The 7,623-nt window shown below is 41.7% G+C and overlaps 1 long non-coding RNA gene across 1 annotated transcript; it reads right to left on the reverse strand.

The window, feature by feature from the left end:
- Positions 1-397: 397 nt before the first annotated feature.
- Positions 398-2,377, reverse strand: LOC133887456 (uncharacterized). Its single transcript, XR_009903577.1, has 4 exons — positions 1,646-2,377; positions 1,378-1,481; positions 1,225-1,298; positions 398-611 (listed from the first exon to the last, which is right to left on the reverse strand). It is a non-coding gene; the product is annotated as an uncharacterized LOC133887456 (long non-coding RNA).
- Between the last annotated feature and the right edge of the window lie 5,246 nt (positions 2,378-7,623).

Raw genomic sequence — 7,623 nt, forward strand, 5'->3', positions numbered from 1 at the left:
ACTAAAATAAATTATGTATGTCAACAATGTACTTGAAAACAAAAAGGTTTTGAAAACCTTCATCCATAACTATAACGCAAGCAACTTAAAAATGACAAAAATGATAGGTAATTGTATTACCATTACAAGTGACGGATATAACATCATGAACAATCTCATTTTCCTACCAGTTAGATGAAAATGCACATGAACTAGAGTAGAGCAGTTCAAAACTATCACAGGGAGGTAAGTCGATTTTAATTTCTGAATAAAACTTTGTGTTGTTTTACTTGTCATGAAATAGCTGCCTTCTGAAAGTATAAATTTAGTATGTTCAACAGACATACTAATATTAGCTTGAACTATTGACATCTCCTCATCTGGGTGTATAATGTGTTTCTTGGTTGAGTTGGGGGGGGGGGGGGCATTAACACCATTTTGTCAATTGGAAGAACTACCCATTTAAAAGGAAACTACATTGCTTCATATTGATGAACACATAATAAAATTTGAGTGCGGACGGGCTTGTAGCTCAGTGGCAAAACTCTATGGGTGGAGGGAGCCAGCGGGAGTTCGACTCTCGTTTTGCACCCAAAAAGGTCTTCAAAGTAGACCACGTAGTGGGGAGGTGCCTGTAAAAAAACAATTTGAGTGGCCATCCAATTGACAAAAGATATTCTTCACATTGTATAGCAGTGAACAAGAATACCTTTTATATTCTAAATAGGTAATGATTTAACCTTGCATCCAGTTTTCAAATCCATGATGTGATTCAACTTGAAAAAAGAAAAAAAGAATATCTTCCTTATGTTTTCCAAATCATCCAGTCAAGAAATTTACAAACCTATGAGCCATTCTGATACTACTATTTTTCAGAAACTGCTACGTTGAGGTTGGAATATCAAAAAAAAAAAGACATAATCTATAGATTGGTTATTAATATGCCTCAAACAACAAAATGGCAACAGCAAGCTTTGTAAATAGCGGGTTAAGAAAATCAGGTAGCCTGAAACTACCGTTCATTTATTTCATCTCTTTAGATTAACATAAAAGCACTCTGTACAAATCAGAAATGGCTGGATGCAAAGGCTGGAGAGAATTCAACGCTACCATGCAGCACATAACCTTCAGGCATCAGTTAACATGATTGAAACTAGATAGTTGTCAGATGCAACTAAATTCCAACAAAGTGCGATATGCCATGATAATTGACTAACAGTTAATAATCACTCTAGAGCTCATTACCTGCCAGTTAGGTGAAAAGGAAGGTGAGTTCACTGCAAGTTTGCTGCACAACTTTCTCTTCAGACCTTCAATTTCTGCAAATTTCAGTCACAATATTCAATAACTAAATAGATAAGATTATCATTATAATGGATCTCACAGAAGTTGAGCAACCAAAACTCATCATTTTCTCTGAGCTTCAACTGGTCACCAGGAAGCTTGCCAATTGTATTTCCAATTTGCAGGAGCAGTATGTGGGGGTGGTTGTGCCCTTGCACCTATATAGGATAGTGGCAAGAGAAGATTTCAGTTAGTTTTTCAATTTACAAAGTTCAAACCCTAATTATCAAAAATTACTTGAGTTTACCAACGATTTGATGTTCCAAGCAAAAAAAATAATAATGCATGTGGCAATAATCGTGGAATGAAAAGAGAAACGTACCAAAAGGATTGCTTTGGCACTTATGCGCATTCCTTCTTTCATGTAGCTGTCATTCGCAGAAGTAATAAGTGTTTAACATGCAATGCATTGGATTGATTAAATTTAGAAGAACATAGCTAGCGAAGGAGCCTAACTTTTTGGAAGATACTTAATATAAACATGTAGAATATAGAAAATAATCTTTGTTGTCAAAATGCACGGGCATGGGCAACCAACAATGGTAGAAAACTTTGAACTACAATACCAAATGATTGCAATTAACTGAATGAGAAAATCATGTTAACATTAGTTATACTACCCTGCCATCTTGCATCAAAACACAACCAAGATCTCGTCTTGATGCATCACAATACACCACAAAGTCCTGGTGAATGTTAGGTAAGACAAGTATTGGGACAATTATCAGCTTATTGTTTAACTCTGAAAACTCTTCTCACATGACTTTGTCCATTCAAACTTCTTTTCTTTCTTGAGTAGCTCGGTCATTAATCTTTCCATCTTGAAGAACCCTTCAATGAATCGACAGTAATAACCTGCCAATCCAAGAAAGCTTCTGATCTCGGACACATTGGTCGGTTGTGACCAGTTGGCGACTGTTTCAACCTTCTCAGGATCCACTGCTACGCCTACTGCTGTTAAGATATGACCAAGGAAGGCAACCTCTTCTAGTCAAAATTCACATTTACTGAACTTTGCATACAACTTATGGGCTCTGAGCCTTTCCAGAATTACTCTCAGATGTTACACATGCTTTTGGGCACTTTTAGAATAGATCAATATGTCATCAATAAAGACTATGACAAACTGATCTAATTCTTTCATGAACATTTTATTCATGAGGTTCATGAAGTATGTTGGTGCATTGGTTAAACCAAAGGACATTATTGTAAACTCATACTGTCCATAACGGATCACAAAAGTTGCTTTTGGCACATCTTCTTCTCTTATCTTCAACTGGTAGTAACCTAATCTTAAGTCGATCTTAGAGAAGAACTTAGCTCCTTTCAACTGATCAAAGAGGTCATCAATCCTCAACAAAGGATACGTGTTCTTGGTGGTAACCTCATTCAAAGATATGTAATCCACACACATGCTCATGCTTCCATCTTTCTTCTTGACAAAGAGAACTGGTGATCCCTAGGGTGATAAACTAGGTCTGATGTATCCCTTCAGCTAAAATTCCATCAACTATTCCTTCAGCTCGGCTAGCTTTTCGACTGCCATACGATAGGGTCTCTTAGCTATGGGTGCTATTCTAGGAATGAGATTGATGATGAACTCAATATCTCTGTCTAGTGGCATACTAGGTAACTCATCTGGAAAAACATACGAGTATTCCTCCACTACAGGTACCTCCTCAAGGGTCTTAGCCTCCAAGCTGTACACTATGGGGGTCGGCTTACACCCAAGTGTATGACAGGTTACTTGTGTGCCTTCATGGTTGATCGGGGTCACTGTCCTAGCTGCATAGGCTATGGTACTATTATGCTGAGTTAACCAATCCATTCCAAGAATTACATCTATCCTTTTAGACTTAAGCACTACTAGGTTCTCTAGGAATATTACCCCACTTAGAGTGATCCTTATCCGAGAGCATCCCAGCTAACACTTAATGTCTGCTTTGGGCGATCTAGTTACTAGGGAGTTTTTAAGCAATAATGTAGGTATATCATGCTTATTCACAAAACTTGATGTTATGAACAAGTGCGATGCTCCAGAATCAAACAGTACTGTTGTAAGAAATGATTCAACTAAAAACTCACCAAGCACAACTCCTGGTGCACCCTAGGCTTCCTGCACGTGTATGTGGTTGATGCGCGCTCTTCTGAAAGTCTGTTGTGACATTGTTGGCTGGTTGGGAGCGTGAGAGGTTCCATGGTTGGCTCCAGGCATTGCGGGTCGGGTCCATTTATAGTGTTGGACTGCACAATGCTGCTTGCTTGGATTTGCGGGGGTAGTTGATGATGAAATGTCCGGTGTCACCACAGTTGAAGCATGCCTTGCTGGTGTTGATCACTTGACTACCATTGTTCTGCTGGGTTTTAATGTTGCTCTGGTTGTGGTAGGAAGGATTGGGATGATGTGACGAAGAGGCTGGAGTCCTGTATTGCATAGTGGATTGTGCCTTCTGGCTAGAGTAAGTAGGACGCTTGAAGCTCTAGGACCTTTCTAGTTGTTAAGCCTTCTGGGCTGCAAACTTGCGCTTCTTATCCTTGTACAGTTCTATTCTGGCTTCTTCTACTATGGTGAACATGATGATGGTCATGTTCATCAAGGTGTTGAAGTATGGATAGATATGAGGAGTCAGTTGTGCCTTCAAGTTGCTTTTCATCCCTTTCTTGAACTTGTTTTGCTTCTTCTTGTTGGTGGAAACGTCTTCTGGTGTGTAGCGTGATAGCTTGACAAACTTGCGGATGTACTCATTGACACTCATGTTGCCTTGCTTCAGCCTTCTAAACTCATTTGCCTTAAGCTCCATAGCTCCTTCCGGAACATGATACCGGTGGAACTCCTTAACAAACTCATCCCAAGTGATCGTTGCAACATTATTTGCAGCCTCACGGTAGTTCTCCCACCATGCCAATGTTGTACCAGCTAGTTGATGGGATACCAAGAGAACTATGTCTCTTCCCACGCAGTTGATAGCATCTAACTTCCTTTGTATGTTTCTCAGCCAGTCATCTGCATCCATATGATTATCAGAGCCTGAAAAGGTAGGCGGCTTGATTCTCATGAACTCAGTCATCTTGTTAGGGAGTCCTTGTGGTTGCTGACGAGGTTGATTGAGTCCTTCAGCTAGAGCTGCTAGTATACGGGTATGTTGTGCCATAACTACCACCAAGTCATTGATAGGAGGATCTGGCAGTCCTTGACCATTCTCATTTTCTCCTTGGTTTTTTGCTTCGCTTTCACCATGATTCTCCCCTTCTGCCATGCGGTTCTCTTAATGTTGCTGGATCCTAGCATACTTCTTAGGTGTCATTTTCTAAGAGGAAAGGAGGGAAGCATAAGTTGAGAGCAGATACTAAGTTTGTTTTGTTTTAAAACTCTTTTTAAAGAAGGATCACAAGGCTTCAAGCCTTACTAGCACACAAGGGAAAACACACTCAAGGGCAAACAAGCACACAACGAGCTCGATTACTAAGGGAGGGAATGGTACAATACTCGCGACTAATACACACGACTATTCCAAGATATATAGGGGGTACATAAGTGTGACTTAAAATAAGATTAAACCATGATGCTTCACCCCCACTTCTTCCGAGACTCTAGACCTCTGCAAGGCCAGCGAGGTCTTCACTCTCCTAGGGGAGAGGGACTTCTGGCAAAGTGAGGGGAGTGTACTCTTTGTCTTCCTCTTCGTTGGGGGATTTCTGAGTCAGAGGGAGAGCTTCTTCTTCTTCTTCTGTGGCTTCATGGGGTGTGATGGTGGTGGTGCAGGAACATCCTCCAAGAACTTCCTCTTGAGACTTCCCACAGAGCAGATTCTCGAGACTTCCCATGGAGCAGATAGGAATTCCTTCAAGCATTGGGCGCCCTTCCAAGCCAAGGAGATGTAGGATCCTTCGGTTGGCACGACCAGTGAGGTAGGCTTCACTAATGAACCTATTGTGGTGTTCTTCTATTGCCCTTGACGCTTCTTTGGCTGCCACGATGTGGCTTTTGGCTTCTACAGTTTGGGCTTTGGCTTTCACGAGTTGGATACACAAGGACCTCCCACGTGTTTCTGCTTCTTCAGCTCGACGGAGGAACTTCCTTATCTCAGCTGCCTGCTGATCATATAGCTCATCCAGGGCCATTAGGTAGCGAATCATGGCTACCACAGTTGGATCATTTTCACGCATCCCCAGGCCTTCCAAAGTCTTCATCCTTGTCATCCAAGTAGGGCGATTGAACCTTAGGGATGTGCGGCCAACGGGCTTCTCGTACATTTGGTAGAGGTGATGCATGGCCTTGTGAGCGACAGATTGATAGGTGTATATGAACTTAAACCTTGTGGTGGACACACACCATGGCTTCTTGTCGGGGTAGGCATCGCTTGCTCTGACATAGATAGTGACTTCACAGCACTCGGTACCGTACTCTTCGTACTCCCTACCAACATACTCTGCTTTCCATGATACCCAGCCTGATCATGGTGGCGTACATCACTTTCTGGAAACTAGGGGTTTCTAAGCAGTACTCGGTTACCCAACTTTGATCTTCCATCTGTAGAGGGAAAGGCAATGGTCATCAAAAAGGTTTTCAATGGAAAAGGGGAAGTATGAGAAGTTTTGTAAAATAGTTTTAAGGAAATTATTCACGTCCAGATCTATGGTCTAGTCCTACAGCCAAGTATGGCTCTGATATCACCAAAAGCGCCCTAGGTTATTTCTTGTGCTTAAAACTATTATTATACCAATCTCTGAATCAGTCATTGGTAAATAAAAGTCTTACAACAGATGATATCATAGTCATACAACACGAGGGGCAGTGATTAAAATCCATCAGCCTAATAAAATATAAATAAACAACAGTGCATAAACAATAAGGTCCATGACATCAGAGTACACAACAAAGACAATATGAGGGACACGCCACTCCACATGCAACTTGGGTGTGGACGCGACCGAGCCTACTCGTCTGCTTCGGTAAAGCTCGGATCGTCCTCTGAAAGCATAAACAAGGGTGAGTACAAGAGTACTCAGCAAACCTCAACCCTTACCCTACGGTAGGGGTATAAGTACATGCATATGGATAGACAAGGAATAAGATGTAAGGTTATCTTTGCTGAAAAGCTAACTTTACTCATGCAAGGTTCATTTTTCATAAGGCAATTTTTATGAAAACATTATATCAACATCATTATATGAAGGGGGGTTGGCCATGATGGAAAGTCACCAGGGCCCAAGTTTTATTATTGCCAGACACCCCGTCCATGGTAACCCACGACACACGGTCAGACCTAACTTTTCAAAAATGGGCACATCTTGCCCACTCACACACCAAGGAAACATACATCCCAAGCTAGTTGTTGTGACTGAACCGTAGATCATCCATAACCGTGAACACGGCTATTGTATTAGTTTAACCTCTGTAGAGTGATACACTTTACCCACAAGCTGAGTTTGACAACATAACATTGTTGTGGAAGTACGACTCAACAAAGCCATTACCCACCATGGCATCATCTCACTAGTCACCTACAGGAGCTAACCAGGAGTTCATGACCTTAAACTAGGCCTCCAACCAGGTCGCCAAGCTTGCACCACCTGCATTTGCTCCATGGCCTCCCGTTGCACACCAGCCTCCAAATGACAGTAGACTAGATGGCGAGGTTTAGACTAAGTTCTACCCTTACAGGGTCGAGTGGTTGTACTGTAAAGACTAGGTATGATATCACATCAACTAGGTCCTTAAGCGAGCCAAGATAAACATCTTCACACAGAGCCTGCCACACAAGCAGCACTTCAACTCCCAAGGCATTCCCAACAGAACCCTGTTTGCCCCAGCTCTAACCAGATCTCTGTTGTTATCATTATCCGACAAGGTCTTTCCCATCCCATAACTCACACACACCAATCACCAAGTTTTACACATTTTGAAAAGCTAAACATGATTAAGTATGAAATACCATTAAAGATTATCATCCTAAGCATACTAGTAGCAAGGTAATCGTCTAAGCATAAGTAAAGCAGCTGAGATGAAAGTCCTAAGTTTGCCAAGTGGGTATACAAGTTGATCACAGAAAGGCTGGCTAATGTACATTAGGTCATAACTAGATCGATAGTTTAAAATATACCAACACGTAAAACTTCATGCATTATATCGGTGAAAATGGCTCCTACGGGTCGTGATGATAAAACTAGGTTCAGTATGATCAAAGGGAAACAGATTGAGACTTATCTTCGTTGAAGTCCTCGAGAGGGTCATGCTCAAACTCCTGTGTTCCGGGCTCCTCCTCCTCCTCCTCCTCCTCCTCCTCCTCGATGAACTCT

Source organism: Phragmites australis, chromosome 1 (genome assembly GCF_958298935.1).
Source record: "Phragmites australis chromosome 1, lpPhrAust1.1, whole genome shotgun sequence".
In the NCBI taxonomy this organism is placed as follows: Eukaryota; Viridiplantae; Streptophyta; class Magnoliopsida; order Poales; family Poaceae; genus Phragmites; species Phragmites australis.